The sequence below is a fragment of the Ctenopharyngodon idella genome, chromosome 5, assembly GCF_019924925.1.
Source record: "Ctenopharyngodon idella isolate HZGC_01 chromosome 5, HZGC01, whole genome shotgun sequence".
NCBI classification, from domain to species: Eukaryota; Metazoa; Chordata; class Actinopteri; order Cypriniformes; family Xenocyprididae; genus Ctenopharyngodon; species Ctenopharyngodon idella.
Window position 1 is genome coordinate 38579990 of NC_067224.1, and position 20144 is coordinate 38600133.

A 20144-nucleotide genomic window follows, 5' to 3' on the forward strand; every position below is an offset into this window, starting at 1 on the left:
TTAGGTGCCTTGCTCAAAGGCTCAGCAATTCCTGCTGGAATTGAGAATCGAACCCGCAACCTTTGAGTTACCAGTCTGACTCTCTTACCATTAGGCCACGACTAAGATAAGAACCTCCATGTTTAAATATGTTCTCACATGAGATCGACCAATAGCAAACCGCAACCATTCAATCAATTCCTAGTGGACAAAACTTTTGGATATATGTCACAATAAGAAAGAAAAGACTATAAAGCAAGTGGTGAAGTGGCTGGTTAGTATACCTCCATTAGCTCCTGCTGGTACAAAGGATCTTCCAGGTCATTTTATTCATTATGTAGCATCCCTGGACAAAGATTTCAAGTTAAAATATAAAAAAATACTATAGATACCTATAGAAATGTTCTTCTTTCAGAAGCTCATCAGCGTGATCACCCCAATGTCCATTCGACACACTTCAGGAACCTCCATATGAAAACCGTGGGGAATCTGAAGACATCAGAGAACAATGCATATGAAAGATAGAAAATAAGTTGGTTTGAAATGGAATATAGACATTTTCATTCCTATTGATAAAGTGTTGCTTCCCAAGCGCTTCACTGTGATCTAATACAGTACAATTCATTCAGATCACAGAGAGGTCGGCGCTCGCAATAAAAGCCCAATTTCTTTGCCAAGTCAAGTCGAGTCACCGTTATTTATATAGCGCTTTTTACAATGCAGATTGTGTCAAAGCAGCTTTACAGTGATAACTGGTATATAATTTTTGGCTGCAAATTATTCCAAAATTTATGGAATAATTTAGGCAAAAATTATTCTTTGCAATGGTTTTAACTCTGCATACGTTTCTTCTATAGTTTTTCAATGTTATTTAAGTATTGTCACATTTAGTTTTGGGTTTTGTTTCATGTTCATGTCTTTTATTTTGAAGTTTTGCTTTTTTGTCATGTGACTGACTTGCCCTCATGTGATCATAGATTTGAGATGCATCGGCGCTGCGCAGGCCGATCGGTGTATGACATCAAAGTACCGCGAGAGCGATTCAAAAGCATAAGGAGTCGTATGCTCTCCAAACACTCTCACGGTACTTTGATGTCATATGCCGATTGGTCTGCGCAGCGCCGATGCATTTCAAACAGGCCTAATGACTTGTGCTTCCATAGTCTCATCGTGTGTAATGTTCTGATTGGTTCCCTTATTTCATGTGTCACGTTCTCATTGGTTGATTGTGTTCATTGCTTTCAGGTCTGTCTTATGTCATTAGTCCTTATTCCTTTTAGCCCTCATGTTACCATTAGGCTTGTTCGAGATGAACTACACTAGCCTGCCACCAGCTAGCGAGATCTGCCGGTTGCAGGTGGGGGAGGAGTACAGAGACGGCCGTCAGGTCGGGCGCTTCGTGCTTTTCGTAGTATGCTGAACCAACGTCATTCATGGCAGACCAAGCGATTTTTGCGTTGATTGTAGCCAAAGAAGTGAATGTGATTGAAATTCCCATGTTTTGAATATCAGATATTCAATATCAAGATTGGTTAAATACAGGAACTTGTCCAAGAAAAAACACGCAACACATCGTCCTTGTCATCACAGAATCTGAAAAATGAGAATAAAGTGTGTCATCATCAAGGCAGCTGGTCTCGTTTTGCTCTCACGGTACTTTGATTGTACATGTGATCGTAAGGCGACTGCAGAGTTCTAGTCATCGTCTTGTTTTGTTTTTATGTAATTAAGTCCGCTAAAGACGAGTAGTCCGAATCCAAGTGCAGTTTATTAAACAAAATACAGATAAACAGAACAAGACTTCAAAGCAATGAACACAATCAACCAATGAGAACGTGACACATGAAACAAGGGAACCAATTAGAACATTACACATGAGACTAGGGAATCACAAGACATGATCAAATGAGGGCAAGGAAGTCACATGACAAGAAACCAGGAACAAAACTTCAAAATAAAAGACATGAAACATGAACATGAAACAAAACCCGAAACTAAACGTTACAAGTATCATGTAACAATAACAACACTGTTCTTTTTTATGAGAGTTGAAAACTTGTACATTGCTCTCTGAAGAAAATAAATGTGTCCACTCTCTTGTCTGAAGAAAATAAATGTGTCCACTCAACTGGAAAACACTACAGTGAACAAAATGTTGAGTCAGCTGGGAAAATGGGAAATTATGTAATTTTTTTTTTTTTTTTAATAGACAAAGTGTGTGTGTGTGTGTGTGTGTGTGTGTGTGTGTATAACAATACCAAAGTGCAATTTGGAAAATCACTCAGGCCAAGCATATGGAGGCTGATCCTCACTTGGATTTGAGTCAATTGCTCCTGCAGAAGGTGCTGTTTGGCAACATCCCATCCCTCTGTGGCGTGAATCCCTGTGATGTACAGCTTCACCGAAGAGTTCATCAAAAGGTGATGTTCTTTAGTAGAGACATCTGACATTTCTCATAAAGAATCAAGATTTTCAACCAAGTATTGCGGCCAATGGTTCTTTCAAAAGTTGGCCTTCCTCCACCAACCTAATCACATCATTTGTCTAGTTCTAGACGTGTGTTCCTATGATATGTAGAGAACTCTGGGTGTCTAGACTGTGCAGATGCACAGTCTCATTCATTCATTCAAGACACACTATCTGCACCAGCCAATCACATCACTCTTATTCACAACTTCCTAAAAACGCCATCAGCAGTTCGTATGTTCTTACTACGCAAAGTAATTCATGTGACTACAGTGGTTCAACCTTAATGTTATGAAGCGACGAGAATACTTAATAAACAAAATAAGGACTTTATTCAACAATATCTAGTGATGGGCAATTTCAAAACACTGCTTCATGAAGCTTTGAAGCTTTACGAATCTTTTGTTTCAAATCAGTGGTTCGGAGCATGTATCAAACCGCTTTAGAATTTTTGGCGCACAAAAAGTATTCTCCTCACTTCATAACATTAAGGTTGAACCACTGTAGTCACATGAGCTGTTTTAAATATGTTTTTAATACCATTCTGGGCATCTGAAAGTGTTAATTATCTTGCTGGCAATGGAGGCCTCACTGAGCCATCGGATTTCATCAAAAATATCTTAATTTGTGTTCTGAAGATGAAAAAAGGTCTTACGGGTTTGGAACAACATGAGGGTGAATAATTAATGACAGAATTTTAATTTTTGAGTGAACTAACCCATTAACATGATTTATGATCTACCATTATTGGTTCAATAAGTTGCCTTTATGTCAGAATAAAGTAGTTTTAAATATTTCAGGGTTTTTTTTTTTTTGTTACAGTTGATGTGTCAAACCAAACCTGGATGTTAAAATTAACAAATCAAAACTGATATCACTGTTTAGTTTCTCAATACATGTTCCTGGTCTAATTGCGAATGCTTTCTTGATTATTCCAAAGTAAAATAATGTTTGTGTTCATAATCGTTCATCAAAAAATTATGACTTGCTCCACCTCTGAAATTACTTTTATTTTTGGTAAACATCATCAAGCCACTTGTTATACAATCTTAAGAATCAAGGTCCAAAAGTTTTTTTTGTTTTTTTTTGTTTTTGTTTTTGTGCAGCGATGCTATAGAAGAACCATTTTTGTTTCCCCAAAGAACCTTTTGAATGAAACGTTCTTATAAGAACCACTTTTTCTTATTTTGAAGAATATTTTAAAAATCTAAAGAACCTTTTTCCAAAACAAAGTACCTTCTGAGCATTTGAAAGGTTCCATGGATGTCAAAGCTTCTAAGATGACAATAAAGAACCTTTATTTTTTAAGAGTGTAGAGACAATTTTCAAGATCCAATCAATTCCTGAAGTATAAAGCAAGTAACTAAAGCCATTTTTTTTTTTCACTCAGCTGAAAGACTTGGAAAGTGTATATTGCAAATCATTTGCGGCTAAAATCATAATCAGTTCTCCTAAAATCACAACCCCATGTTGGGAAAGCCTGCTAAAGAGCGCCATCCTTTGCTAGCTGTAAACATTTCCAGATCCATTTTCTTATTTCATTATTGATAGAAGCAGTGCAATACTTTTAATTCTACCCCCCATTTTAGTGTATTAGTGCCTCCAAGCACAGCAGCTCATTAATCAGCATGTGCAGATGCTCCTAGCAGCCTGCAGTACTACTGTTCTTACAGGGCCAAGTCAATGGATCTCTCTGTAGGAGGCCGAGAGAGACAGAGTGTGAGTTGTGAGGGCTCACTGTGAGAGAGAAGAGAAGGGGCATTGAAAATGAACTGGAGTGAGGAGCTAGCAGAATGATAAGAGGGCAAGGGGCTTCACATCGCCAAAGGAGACCAAGAGGGAACTCAGCTGGCCTGCACAGAAAGCTGAACTGACACTCCAACACAGTTCAGCTCAGGGCAGAGAGAGAGAGACAGAGAGGGAAAGAAGACGGAGAGAAAGAGAATGAGAGAGAGAAAGGGTGATCCCTGTGCTTGATGCCATCTGGCCTCTCTCACTGATCCAGAACGTGATACTGACAGCTGGAGGAGAAATGAAAAAGAAACAAGGGATGAGCAGAAAGGTGAAGAGAGAAGAGAATCAAGAAGCATTTAAATTTCGGCAGAAGTTTAAGCTCATTTTCTTCGGATGGTTCAGGACACAAGGAATGTCCTCCTTTTGGCCAGTGTACGGAAAAGAGAAAAGGAAGGGTTTACTTTAAAGGTGAAGTGTGTCATTTTTACAGTGTGAAAGTGCATAAAATTTACATCCAGGAACTATACGACAGATGCAGCCTGATTAAAAAAAAAGCTGCTCATTTTTAATGGACATACACTGGCGGTCAAATGTTTGTAATTTGTTTGTAAATGTTTGTATAAAAAAAAAAAGTCTCTTATGCTCACTAAGACTGTATTTATTTGATCAAAAATACTGTAAAACAGTAATGTTGTAAAATATAATTACAATTTAAAAGAACTGTTCTTTATTAAAATATATTTAAAAATGTAATTTATTCCTGTGAGGGCAAAGCTGATAGAAAATATTTCACAATATTACTGTATTTTTCAATAAATAAATTCAGCCTTGGTGAACAGAAAACACTTCTTTTAAAGACATTAACAAATCATACTTATTCCAAATCTTTTGACCGTCAGCGTCAACGTGTCACCTTTTATTTAAAATAATAGAGTCTGTCTGGTAACATGAGTACACACACCTGCACATCTGCAGAATAGTAATTTTCAGTCAATTTTCTGTCTGAATGCCACAAACAGAGAAGAAATGAGGAGAGTATCTCACAACTGAACTGAAAAACTATTTTGGACAAAGGGCCAATTATCATTGGTGGCCTTTTGAGCCAAATAAATTACTTACCACACCTGAGGTGGTTGGAGTCGCATTTTATGATAGATTTTAAACACATTTGACGTGTAACCTTTAATAATGCTGTTGTGTATTCTGTATTAGTTCATGCTAATTGGATTTTTGGCATTTGTAGCAGCTAAATGGTTCACTTACAGAGACCTCAGCAAGCATTCTCACGCTGATGTTAATTTAATAGTTTCTGCCTGCTGAAATTCACCTCATGAACCGCCATTGTGTCATGTTGAGCCTGCAATCCTTGGTCCTCTGCTTCCGAACTTCACTTTCGCTCATTTAAAGAGACATATCATCAGCTAAGATACAGTAGTGCAAATAGTCTTTTTAAATTTAAAGAGTCAAGGAGGTTTATTTTACCACTGTTTTGGCCTAACATAGTAAATTGAAAAAATGCAACATAGGCTCACAGGAAAAACGTGCCTTTAACTAGCCTACTTTTTTATATAGGCTATATAGTGATTTTGGAGCAAATCATGATATTAATCTCAAATTGTTGTGTTTGACGCTATGCTAAGCAAACACACTAACTATTCCTGTTGCCAAGTGTGATTGTTTTATTTCTAATTTTGTAATGTAAGTTCACGTAAGATCATTTGAATGTTTTTAAGAAGGGCAAAGGCAAAGAAGTTTAAGTGAGAGGTCCGATCAAAGAAATGAGGGATTAAAACAGTACGAATAGAAAAGTGCCAGTAAAAAATAAAGTGGGGTACGGGTTACATGTTAAACAAAATGCTGTTTTTTTCCCGTTCTACTGAAAATGTGCCGGAGCCCAATGTTGTTATAGTAACGAACTACAATTTTACATGCATCTGACTGACAGATAAATCATGTGATCTTATTTCACTGTTGTTGCTAATATTGAGGTTATTTCAGCTTTGTACAAAGTTTGCTTCATACATTTAGTTTAACTGTACTGTTAAAGAGGGCAAGCTTTACCATTCAGCTGAATTGTGTGCATGCATTTTAGACTCTTTCATTGTTCTTGCTCCATCCATGCAATAACTGCGTCCTTTCCTTGTATGAGCCAAGTTTTCTATTTACTTCAACTGCTCAGTGCTCTGGTAATATCAATGGTATGACCCATTTCAGGAGCTGCCAAAATTACAATTTAAATCAGAATATGCTCATAGCTCGCTTACATTCACTAAAATATTTAAACGTTAGCGATACGGATTCAAAACGCAAACGCCAGTGATTGAACATCAAAACGCGGTTTGAACGTCCCGCCCCCAGCTGAACTGGAAGTTTTGATTGGTTTTGCACCGAGTCAGACCTGTCTGTTATTGGTTGAAGTGCAGGGCTCCGCTGCAGTAGTTTGAAAAGTGTCAGATTGGCCTGTGCAGTGAGCGATTTCTGAGAATTGCTGTTGAAAGTGGATCAGACCGAGCACCAGAAAGAAAAAAGAAAGAAGAAGACACTTGTAGCCAATCAGCAGTAAAAGGCGTATATACTCATGAGGGGGGAGGTGCCTGTGCTGCATAGTGTGTTTGTGAATGTGGGGGCAGAGCTATCAAGATCATTTTGGGTAGGGGCGTGTTTGTTTTGGTGATTTCAAATATCAACAGTGTTTCTCAAGAATCTCTTACTGCACTTTTAATCAGAAAAAATAACATGCTATTAAAGGACAGAATAGGGCCCATTTAATACCTTAGCATCTGTCTGTTGTTGTTTAGTTCAATTGAGAGACTCACAAAATCTACTTTGCCAAATCAAACATCCCCTCCGGTCTTAGTTTTTAAATCTAAAGACTAATTAAGACACTAAATATCAGGGGTCTGATTAAACATCAGGTACACCTAGAGCGCTTGGGGCAGCGTCTTCATGATGCAATTCAGCTCTGACAGCATCAAAGCGTATAGCACTCCTTATTTCTTAACCGCTCATCAGTGAGAGCAGCTCAATGGTAAATACTTGTGATTGTCAATTGTAGTCATTCAGGAATTATATGCAATCGTTTACACTATAGTTCTCAAAAGAAGATGCGAAAAACAAGCTGTATGAAGCAGCTATTATGAATGAAAGCTACTTATTGTTGAAAAACATATTGCATAGGAAGATGAATGCATGTACACACAAAAGAAAAGAATGGCTCGGAATAGAGCGCAAAAAGTGATCAAACTCTTTTTTACATTGTTGGTTCTGGATCTATTTTTCCTGTTCCTTTTCACAAAGAACTTCAGAAAATACTACAATAAAACATCTGAATCCATGAAGGAAACCAACCAGCTCCACAATGAAGTGCGCAACGATTGACTGTGTGTCACTGATAAAATAGTACAAAATAGGGGTCGACCGATATGTGTTTTTCAGGGCCGATGCCGATACCGATTATTACAGATCAAGTAGACCGATATAATGAACCGATATATGTGTCTGGTGTAAAAATGAAAATTAATGTCAAAATTAAGAATAACAAGGGCTCTGACAAAAACTTTCTTTAAATGCTTTTAAACATATCTTTAATTCTGACGACTGTTAATAATATTATTATTAATAATAAAAATCCAATATAAAATAACTCTATATTGCCTTAACTGTAAAAATTTATGTATAACGGTATAGATTAATCCTTATTAAAGATTTTCTTTTGTTTTTTGATTGTGACAGGCAATAGTAGACAGTAGCAGGTTTAAATGCTGCTGTCTCTTTAAGACATAAAGATATACTGTGTGTTACACATGCTGTTCACATTCACTGAAGACAACCGACGTGCTTACGTGTATACTCGCCAGGACAGGCATTTTAACATAACTGTGTGTGTAACTGAACGTTTATGTGTAATAAGCCGTGAAAAATAACTCAATCTGACATTTGTTGTGAGCAGTTTGAGACGCAGCTGTGTCCTGTGTGCACATGCATTGAGAGCGCGCTGACTGAAGACCGTCTATTGAGAGCTCCCGAGTATTTTATGCTTTAAAATGGCTTGTATTTTTGAATAGACATGACTTAAAATGACATGCAAGTGCCAATTCCGTCAACTGTCCAAAACGTGTGCTAATATTGCAGTGTACAGTTCATTTGCAGAGCAAACTCAATGTGGATACTTACTATAGATGAAAAGCCATTTGCGCATTTTGAGAGAGAGGGAGACTCGCTGAACTACAGAAAGTTTTAAAATAACTGAGCTGCTCTGATAATCTGTTTGGATTCAATCTACATGCTGTTTGCGGGAATTTCGTGTGAGAGTGGAAAACTTTCAGAGCCTTCAGCCTTCTGCGCTGATTGGCCGGACTCGCGACTCCCAACAAATCAGATGGGCGGTGGGCGAAGCTTGCTCTCAAGCACAGAGTGGTGCGTTCGGACAGAGGTGGCTGCATCAGAGCCAAATAGCGCATTTCAAAATTAAATTATTTTATTGGCAAATCGGTTTTGAAAATTACCGATAACCATAAAAATGCTTAATATCGGTGCCAATAATCAGCCAGGCCGATAATCAGTCGACCCCTAGTACAATAGTCTAAAATACCATGATGTATATACAGGGGTTGGACAATGAAACTGAAACACCTGGTTTTAGACCACAATTTATTATTTTGATGTAGGGCCTTCTTTTTGTTGTCTTGGGAAGGCCTTCATTGAGGCCAGAGGGATTTTGAGGGTGTACTCACACTAGGCATGGCTGCCTTGAACCGAGCCCGAGCGCGAAAAGATGTTTGCCGTCGTAATGATGACAGTAGCGCACACAAAAGTAGTAGCTGTTCCGTGCTCTGGCATGGTTAGCGTTCACACTGCATGCGAACTGCACTCGAGCCAGGGACGGCTAAACGAACCGTGCCCGGGCACGGAATGGAGCGATCACACTAGTCAAACGAACCGGGCACTGGGAGTCAAACGCGTTCAGGCACGGTTCAGAGCACCTAGTGTGAGTACACCCTGAGTCATTCCTCTTCCAGAACAGTGTTCAGGTCATTATGTGATGCTGGTGGAGGAAAACATTTATGATGTTCAACTTCACTTTCATGTTCATCAAACCATTCTCAAGTCACAAGTCATGTTGTGTGTATTGGTGCATTATCATGCTGAAACATGACACCCTCTTCAAGGTACAATGTTTGAACCATTAGGTGCTCATGATTCTCCAGAATAATTCGGTAGTAATTGGCAGTGACGTGTACATCAAGCACAGTAGGGAATGCCATGATATTGCAGCCCAAACCATCACTGATCCACTGCAGTGCTTCACTCTGGGCAGCAACAGTCCAGGTTTTGAGCCTATTTGGGGTTTCTCCACACCGTAACTCCCATAAATGTGGGAAAGACAGTGAAGGTAGATTGATTAGAGAACATCCACAGCCCAAGATTTGCTCTGTTGGCATCAATGAAACCAACATTTGGCATTGGCGCGAGTGCTATATCAGCCCAACCATGAATATTGACTTTGTGGAGCTCCTGATGAACAGTTTTGGTGGAAACAGGAGCGTCAAGATGTGCATTTAAGTTGCGTTGACAGTTACTCCTGTTAGATGTAGTTCGTCCAACATTACCATGGGTACTGTAAGCTCTCAATACACCACAAAGACTTGCTGTCCTTGTCACAGATGCACCAGGCGAGACACGCACCAACAATTTGTCCTTTTGAACTCTGATATGTCTCCCATTATGTTGTGTGGATTGCAGTATTTTATGTACAGCTGTGCTATCGCTCTGCTAATTCAACCTTCCCACTCTGCTCTTACTGAGGGAATGTAAAATCAGTAAAGATTGGCCAGCAGGCCGCACATATATAGGCGTGAAACCTCCAACACTATATTGGTCAGTGTTTCAGGGTGTTTACGCGACAATGATGTAATAAAAATTTAAAAGTTTTCCCATTTGCTTTTTTGCGTACAGAAAACAAAATTGTCAAAACAATCCCTATTCACAAGGATCAGCGAAAATTATTAAAAACTGCCTGCTAGGCCAGTAGTTGGCAATGTCACTTTGTAAAGAAAACTATGCATATGCGCATGATGTCACCCTTTTCCCAAATTTGCATTTTTGTGGTTTACACTGAAACAATAATGGTATTGTTTTCAAAAACTTGCACTTTGAAACCCATTTTCAGAAGTTTGCATGTTCAGGCCCCCAAAACGCCATTGTTGTGTTAATGAACGGCCAAAACGCACACAATTTTTCCTGTTTTTAGTTAAAAACAATGTAGTGTAAAAGGCTCCTTAGTTTCATTGTCCAACTATTGTATATACAGTACTGTGCAAATGTCTTAGGCCACCATTAGCAATTATATAATGACCATATATAATTATTTCTTGGCCTCTTTATTAACCAGTAAATTGTAAATTTACTAATTATGATTAACAGTAAATTTGTATGCAGTATTAAAAAACAGAAAAAAAATAATCTGAAAAACAGCTTTTATAGGCTAAAGTGGCAAGTATTTGTTGACCTCCCCTTACACTTGAGCAATAGCAGGAACCAGCTCTCTTAAACCTAAATGGGATAGAAAAGGACTGGAAGGCCAAGAAGACTTTCAAAATCTGATGAGAAGTTTCTCAGAGTTTTATTTTGAGAAAATGGAAAAAGTCCAGGAGGTTACACACTAAATACTGATTTTTGCGTAAAGAAACAATTTTGTTCCGATTTTTTATTTTTTATTTTGTGTACATATTTCCTGTATTTTCTGTTTGTATCATAATAAAGAGACTGGAAAATAAATATAGATGGTCATTAAAACATTGCTAAGTGGCCTAAGACTTTTGTAGTACTGTATATATAATATAGAAGTATTTATATTTTTGTTGTAAGACTTTTATTGTTTTGAAAGAAATGAATACTTTTATTCAGCAAGGATGCATTCAACTTATCAAAAGTGACAGTAAATACTTGTATATATTTCAAATTATATATATATATATATATATATATATATATATATATATAATACCAAAAGACTGAATTTAAATACTATGTGGCTCCATTCAAAATGATTAAACACATATCACACCACTGATCCTCTCAAACTTCTCCAAGACACGCTTGTTCGGCGAGCATCCATTATAAAACACTCACAGTACATTAATTTTGACAACTACGCGAAAATATTGAACTGTGTTCATGCAGAAATACGATGTTATAGCGATCAGTGAGTCGAGAGCACACATGTGCTGTTTGTTTGCATGTAATAACGGACTCACGCATGCCTTATGCACGACTCCTGTATGTCACTGTAATCGTCTTTACCTTCATTACAATCGTCATCCATCAAAACCTTTAGCGACACTGGTTTTCTTTTTCCAACTGAGAGAGTTAGTTTGCATTTTATGCCACCGTTCAGTCTGTATTTCACAGCAGCACGATGAGAAACGGCCTGAGCTGAACCGAAGCAATCACAGAATACGTACGAGAGAGGTGGTGCCTTGTTTTAAATGTATTTTTAATAAATTTAATTTATCTTTTTTAATGTAACGTATTAATAATTAAATTTAATGAATTATATTGATATTGATATATTTAAATTAATTTTAAGTTATCTCGCGGCCACCCTGGAGGATCACTGAGGACCCCTAGTGGGCCGCAGCTCACAGATTGAAAACCACTGGTTTATACATTATCACTTTATGGAGAAAATTAATGAGATTTTTTCCTTCTGGAACTGTAACAAGTTTCAGACTGATGATTTAATCAAAACATTCATAAAGAATGCAGAGGTATTCTGTAAATTACAAGGCCGAATTTAGATTACTAAACGGACGTATTCTCCGTGCAATGTGAAAGTTTACTTTTTCTTGATTGAAACAACATTTGATTGAGGTGTCAAGCCTTTATTCCAGTGCTTGAGGCAAATGCTTTGAGTGCAAAGCAGATCAGAAGTTCCTTTTCTACAGGATCCACAAAAAAAGGCCTTTTTGTGGTGGGCCATGGGGGTGTTGGAGGGTCACAAAGAGAGAGGAGCATTTCTCACACTGTGCCACAAATACCTCAGAGATTGTTAAAGATGATAGCATCAATCACCACCCCCCTGGACACCCGAAATGTGCTCCAAGAAAATGCTGTCCTTTTACATTGATTTGAGAGCAGTGTCTTTAAACCAACCCATATTCTTATCACCATAAGAGGGTTTATAAAACTGGTCACACATCAAATCACAGCAGCCTATACCTGCAAAAAAGGTTGCATAGGGACGGGCGGAAAGTTCACAGTAGAAACAATCTTTCAACTAGAATGCCAATGCAATATGCTTTTTTAAGAGCAGTTTGATTGATTCTCATACTCAATTTTATTTTTCAACTGTGTTCTTATTGTATTGTAACTGTCAGAACATTCTTTTAACTATGTGGAGAGATGGATGGATGAATGAATGTTCTGTTTGGTAATTGTATGGAGCATCTGCAAGAAGTTAAATGTCACAAACTAAAACAAGTAACAATAAATTAAACTGCCAAAACAGCCCTGACCCATCGAGGCATGGACTCCATTAGACCCCTGAAGGTGTGCTGTGGTATCTGGCACCAAGATGTTAGCAGCAGATCCTTTAAGTCCTGTAAGTTGTGAGGTGGAGCCTCCATGGATCGGACTTGTTTCTTTAGCACATCCCACAGATGCTCCATTGGATTGAGATCTGGGGAATTTGGAGGCCAAGTTAACACCTCAAACTCGTTGTTGTGTTCCTCAACCATTCATGGACCATTTTTGCTTTTTTTGGCAGGCCGCATTATCCTGCTGAAAGAGGCCACAGCCACCAGGGAATACCTTTTCCATGAAAGGGTGTACATGGTCTGCAACAATGCTTAGGTAGGTGGTACGTGTCAAAGTAATCCACATGGATGGCAGGACCCAAGGTTTCCCAGCAGAACATTGCCCAAAGCATCACACTGCCTCCGCCAGCTTGCCTTCTTCCCAAAGTGCATCCTGCTGCCATGTGTTTCCCAAGGTAAGCGTCGCACGCGCACCCGGCCATCCATGTGATATAAAAGAAAACATGATTCATCAGACCAGGCCACCTTCTTCCATTGCCCCGTGGTCCAGTTCTGATGCTCACGTGTCCACTGTTGGTGCTCAGCATGGGCACCCTGACTGGTCTGCGGCTATGCAGCCCCATACGCAACAAACTGCGATGCACTGTGTATTCTGACAACTTTCTATCAGAACCAGCATTAACTTCTTGAGCAATTTGAGCTACAGTAGCTCGTCTGTTGGATCGGACCACACAGGCCAGCCTTCGCTCCCCTCATGAATCAATGAGCCTTGGCCGCCCATGACCCTGAACCTTGGCTGCCCATGACCCTGAACCTTACTATTTTATTATTTTGTATTTTTGGGTTGAAATATGACCCAGACATGTTTTGTGAGATTTGTCTGCAAAGCACCTTTGCAGAATCCATAATAAGCACACTCAGAAAACTTCAAAGGAACGTCGTACCGCATTGGATCACCATTCTGTGCCTGCTGGGGTAAAATTAGCTTAGTACTTGTGTTGGGAGTCAAATAATTGTTGCGTGCGTGTGGAAATGATCTTTTTATTCACGCCATTTTTTTATGAAATAGCTCTGAGTGGGGCGACAGTGACTGGAACTGCGACCTCCAGCTGTTTCAATTTACTGCAGTTTTAATTATCTTCTATTTTCTTCTTGAACGTAAACATGCAGAACTAATAGAACTTATTGGTGCATATAGTCCTCCTGATATTCATGATGACAGTTTTGTCAAGGAAGCAAACACAACAAGTGGCACAACGTCTAGGCAGTTGAATATGCCAGTGGTTTGTCTCAAAAATATGCACATGAGGAATATCAAAGCACTGTGTACAAAAAAAAATGTCAAAATATATACTGAAATTACAACAGAGGTCTGCAGAAGAGCATCTCTGAACACACAACATGTCGAACCTTGAAGCATATGGGCTACAGCAGCAGAAGACACACCGGTGCTACTCCTGTCAGCTAAGAACAGCAAACTGAGGCTATAATTCACACGGGCTCACATGAGGTCAGAATTTGGCGTAAACATTATGAAAGCATGGAAACATCCTGCCTTGTATCAACGGTTCAGGCTGCTGGAGGTGTAATGGTGTGGGGGATATTTTATTGGCACACTTTGGCCCCCTTAGTACCAGTTAGCCGTGTTTCCACTGTCAGGCCAAAAGCGAGCATGCTAGTGCGTGCCAGGGCCAGTTGTGTTTCTACTGTCACTTCCGAGGCTTGATCGGGCCTCATCAGGGCTTCCCCAGAGCCAACAGCCAGGGTTTTTGGCCCGCCGAATACCTTGGTCCAAAGCGGGCCAACTGGGGCTTGAGGAGTGGTCATGAACAAAGGCGGAGTTAACTTGAGTAAGGAGACAGTCAACACCGCTGTTCATTTTCCATCTTATATATCAAGCTACCAGCTGACTTCAACATTTATGACATTTTAATCAATTTTCAGCTCAAAACTCACTTTCAGACACCAGCGAGTGTTTAAAATAACTTCCTTGCGAATTCTGATCATCATATGACGCAGAAATATATTTATATGCGATGCTAAAGGCTACATATGCTACATATGCATAATTGTTTTGTGCTCGTGCGCTCCCTTTGTTGCTCTGACTGAAAGGGCAACAGTTTCACGAGTTCACACTTACATATAATCAGTTAGAGTAAAGGTTATGCGTATTTGGCAGAAGTGAGGAGATGTGGTGGAGGAGGAATGCTGGAAAACTGACGTGGGACAGAGGTAAGTCTGTTAAATATATACCTTCGTGTCACGCTAATTGAGTTGATTAAATGAACGTGCTCCTCCCGAACTTTGTTAATAAAACATCATATAGTGAGAAGGGAGAGATCACTCAAACCTCCTCAGATCGCACAATTGAATGAAAAATTAATAGAAATGCTTACTCTTTCTAAAGAAATGTGACGTAAACATATGATATTTTATCAATATTTTTCTAAATGTGTAAGCTTTTGGACTTAAAAGCCTTAATGGAGTTGTTTTGTGCATCACAAATAAATGGAAGCAGATGCAACTGAATAGGTATGTGTTCTCGTTTTATGTAAAATGGTAAATACCAGTTTGATTCAGCATGATTAATGTACACTCCTGGCATATTGATGCTGGAATCTTAAGTCTTTAAGTGAAGACCAAACGTTCGCTTCTGTCACACTCAACTTTTGTGAGAGAACACTAAAGCATTGAAAGACTTTTTTTCCTCGCATCTCATTATTTTTTCCATCACCATATCTCTGTAGGAGCTCAATAAAATTTTACTTATTTTTCTGGTCTTGTTGTACACGATTCATCAGTGTATGTTCAATTAAAAAAAAGAAGATACTCTTTATGATATTGAATTAAAATATTCAAAATATAATAAATTACTCCACCTCTGAAGCTAAATGTCAACATGTTTGACTGCAAACACCCACAAATCGTACAACTTTTTTCAACATTGAATATTGTTTTACATGAAAATCACATTCGAGTAAACATTGTGAATGTTTCTTAAGTGAAGCATTCTCTCAAGCGACACCATTTGCATACATTATAACCCAAAGAACTACCACCTGGTCTGCAAAGTTAACATTCCAGCTGTGATCTCCAAGGTGCCTCATCGTTCCCGGTTTTTCAGATGTGCAGGTCCTCCTGTGTCTTTGACAGACAGCGGGGGACAATATGCCAATCACGTACGGATCGAGACCAGCCCAAGCATGCATTAATTCCTACATTAAACACAGGCCCAGTCACACAGCTCTCATGCTGTTTGAAGCTCCCTCTTTGCTAGACCAGAGTTCTTGCGCTGCCCTTCTCTCCCATGATTCCCTGCTGCAGTGGTTCAAGCCTGGCCTGCCATCATCTGTCACTCAAACAGAGTCCAATGTGAAGCAGCCTCGTAACTCTCGGGGGACAAGAGCAAATGATAAGGCAGAACTTAAATAATGCACAATAAGAGCTAGTCTGAGCCAAAAATCTCCAGTGACATCAACACGAGAAAGCAGGCGTTTGTATTTGAGTGGTAAAGTCAGGGGGAAATTGTATATAAAAATACAAACAAAATATTATGATGCTTCACATAGAAGGTTAGAAAGCCTTAGGAAACATCACTTGAAAAAGTTTCTGACCTTTTATGTGATACATCATAATATTTTTATGTACAATGCTATTGTTTTTTGGCTGGGCTTTTGATATCACAGTAATTGTTTTATCTTTATTTTATTTATAAATAGTATACATAGATTGTTTTTGAAAGAAATTAATACTTTTATTCAGCAAGGATGCATTTAATCGATGAAAATAAATGCTGTTCTTTTGAACTTTCTACAACCCCAATTCCAGAAAAGTTGCGGCATTTTGTAAAATGCAATAAAAACCTAAATCTGTGATTTGTTAATTCTCTCGAATCTTTTTTTAACTGACAAAAGTACAAAGAAAAGATTTCTGATGTTTCCGCTGACCAACATAATTACATTTTGTAAATATAAACAAATCTTGATTTTGATGGCTGCAACACACTCCAAAAAAGTTGGAACAGAGGCAAAATAAAAGTGAAAAGATTATATAATATCCAAGTTAAACTGTTTTTTTTTTTTTTTAAACAGTCCACAATTAGCAGATGAATTGGTAATAGGTCAGGGTTTCATATTTGGGTGTAAAAAAGTATCTCAGTCTTTGCAAGAAATGATGGGTCATGGCTCACCACTTTGTGCCAAATGTCATGAGGGAATTGTCAAACAATTTAAAAAAAAAAAAAAAAAAAAAAAAAATCACATTTCTCAATGCAAGATTGCAAAGAATTTATGTCTTTCTCCATCTACCCAATGAATAATGATGATTGACGTGATAGCCAACCAATCATGAACCTAAGAATTATGACAGTCAAGAACGAAAGAAAGAAGAAACAAACAAACAAAATACATCACAGCCGTAACAATACATAATATTGTAAAAAGATTCAGGGAATCCAGAGAAATCTCAGTCTGTATAGGGCAAGGTATAGGACACCTCAGTTGAATGTGCATGACCATCATGCTGCGGTGTTAAAAATAGCCACATGTGCTCAGGAGTACTTTGGAAAACCTTTGTCACTTAATACAGTCTGACACTGCATCAAGAAATGCAACTCGAATCTCTGTTAGGCAAGGAGAAAGCTACACATCTGTTCAATGCAGAGATGCTGCTGAGTTCTCTGGGCCCGAGCTCATCTCAGATGGTCTAAAAGACAGTGGAAATGTGTGTTGTGGTGAGATGAGTTCATGTTTCAGCTTGTTTTTGGAAAAAACAGACATCGAGTTCTCAGTCCCAAAGACGAAAGGGACCATCCAGACTTTCATTAGCAAAAGAAAACATCTGTCGTGGTATGGCGTGCATCACTGCAAACGGCATGGGTGACTTGCATGGAGGTACCATTGACGTGGAGGCGTATATTTGGATTGTACAGAGACATAAACTGCATTTAAGATTATATCCTTTCTGGGAAGCAAGACAATGCCAGGCCTCATTCTGCACGTGTTACATCAGAGTGGTTTCTAGACACTCTACACCATACAGTGGATGTGCCTGACTGCCTGCCTGCAGTCCAGATCTGACTCTTATTGAAAATGTATGGCCCATCATGAAAAGGAGAATCAGACAACGACGACCACAGACTGTTGTGCAGATGTCTTGTATCAGGCGAGATTGGGTAAAAAATCCACTTGCAAAATTGGAAAAATTAGTTTCCTCAATTCCCAAATGATTAAAACTTGTAATTAAAAGGAAAGGTGACGTGACACAGTGGTAAACATGCCTCTGTGCCAACTTTTTTGGAGTGTGTTGCAGCCATCAAAATCAAAATTTGTTTATACAAAATACAATAAAATTGTTCAGTGAAAACATTGGAAATCTTTTCTTTGTACTTTTGTCAGTTAAATAAAGGAATAAACAAATCACAGATTATTGCATTTTACAAAACATCACAACTTTTCTGGAATTGGGGTTGTACAAAGAATCCTGAAAAAAATGTATCATGGTTTCAACAAAATTATTAATCAGCACAACTGTTTTCAACATTGATAATAATAAGAAATGTTTCTCGAGCAGAAAATCAGCATATTAGAATGATTTCTGATGGATCAGACTGGAATGATGATGCTGAAAATTCAATTATAGTACAATTTTTTTAAATTGTAATAATATTTCACAATATTACTGTTTTTACTGCATTTTTGATCAAATAAATGCAGCCTTGGCGAGCATAAAATTAAAATTTTACTGACTCCAAACTTTTGAATGATACACTGGGCAGATTACTTGCAAATTGTAGTTTGTTACGGATTACAAGTTACATGATGGAAATTGTAGTTAGTAATGTAATCTAGATTACACATTTTAGGTAATGTATTCTGACTACTTTTTGATTACTTTTGACCTAACTCATTTATCACTTAGATATGAATGGGATTATTGTGTACCATATTGATATATAAAAAAGAGAAAGAAAATATTTTCCATTCTTCGTTATAGTACATTACATGTACATTAAGCATTACATTATGCCAGGGTTTCCCAAACTGGGGTTAATGAAAGAACTGCAGGGGGAGTGTGAGTTGATAAAAAGCTATTAATTAAATCATAAAAGTGTCTAATTAAAATGAATAACTTATTTGAACATAAAAACACTAAATTGAACACTAAAAATATTTGTTTACCTGCATGACAATGTGACCATTATCCAACATCAAAGAACAGTGAACATGCAAATGTGTTGTTAAATTATTGCAAAATTAACTTAAAATCTCAGAGGTCTACAATAAAATATTTTAGCTCAAAGGGTTTGTCTGGCAAAAAACATTTTGGAATCCCTGCATTACATAATAAACATGAAAATAGCAATGACATTACACATTTAAAGTTTTCCAGGTTTGAAATATTTTTGTCCAGATCAATAATTAGTGAAGGTCAGTGTTTCACAGCTGTATATCAGCAGTGTTTAGTTACTTGCATAATATTCATCGCATACATGGTGTAATTGAGAGGTGCTTTTGTCCCCAAATTTAGAAACATCACAAATTTATTTACATGACATTTACATGGCCATTCTATATTGTGAATATAGTCAAAGCTAAACGATATGACACACAATAGAATTTTTTTAGAAAGGAAAATTTAAAAGATTTAAAAGAAGAATTAGAGAGAATCAGTAAATTATGAATCATTTACTGCCATTGTGTGAATAATATGTAATCATGTAATCCAGAAAAAAGTAACTGTAATCTAATTATGAGCATTTTAAAATGTAATGTAATCTAATTACAAGTACTAAATGTTTGGAATCTGATTACGTAATCCAGATTACTTGTCATCAGTTACTATCCAGTTACTATCAATTCATTTTTTAATCTTCAGTAACCTGAATGACTGGAAAAGTCATGGAAGAATCTTGGAAAATTGCTCTGACATTTAAATAAACTAATAGTTATATTGCAAAGCCATCCCACCCAGACCTAGTTTGTGGCTTTTTCCCCGGTGAGGCACTTCACTTTCCCGACTGGGCACAAGTGGCATTTCCGCAGCCAAATCGTCCTTTCACAATGTGAACAAGTCTGTGCAGTGTATAATTTAACCATCATGACCAACCCTGTCTCTTTTGTCCCCTGGGGAGGTGCTGGGGTGATAACCATCTCTGCCTCTGAGCAATTTACAGCCATCAGTTCCAGGAAGCACAACATTAGCCAGAAAATGATCTCCAATGGCTAGCCAATTCACAGGAACTAAATTGAAGATGCACCTCACACTTTGAATCACCGATAACCCCGCCGCTGGGCTTAAATAAAAAAACACTGTTTTTGGGGATTACTTAAGACTTGTTGAATTACATCAGCTGTTTATTTTCAAAAGGTTGAATAGAAAGAGAGAACGCAATTGAAACATCAAGCGCTCTATCAGTTAGAGGTCTGT

General features: G+C 38.0%; 1 long non-coding RNA gene across 1 annotated transcript in view; it reads right to left on the reverse strand.

The window, feature by feature from the left end:
* The window catches only part of LOC127513599 (uncharacterized), a 92569-nt gene that overhangs the window by 12357 nt on the left and 60068 nt on the right, over nt 1-20144 (reverse strand). Inside the window, exon 5 of the long non-coding RNA XR_007930431.1 lies at nt 372-468. This is a non-coding gene — a long non-coding RNA (uncharacterized LOC127513599). The remainder of the gene's footprint in view (nt 1-371; nt 469-20144) is intronic.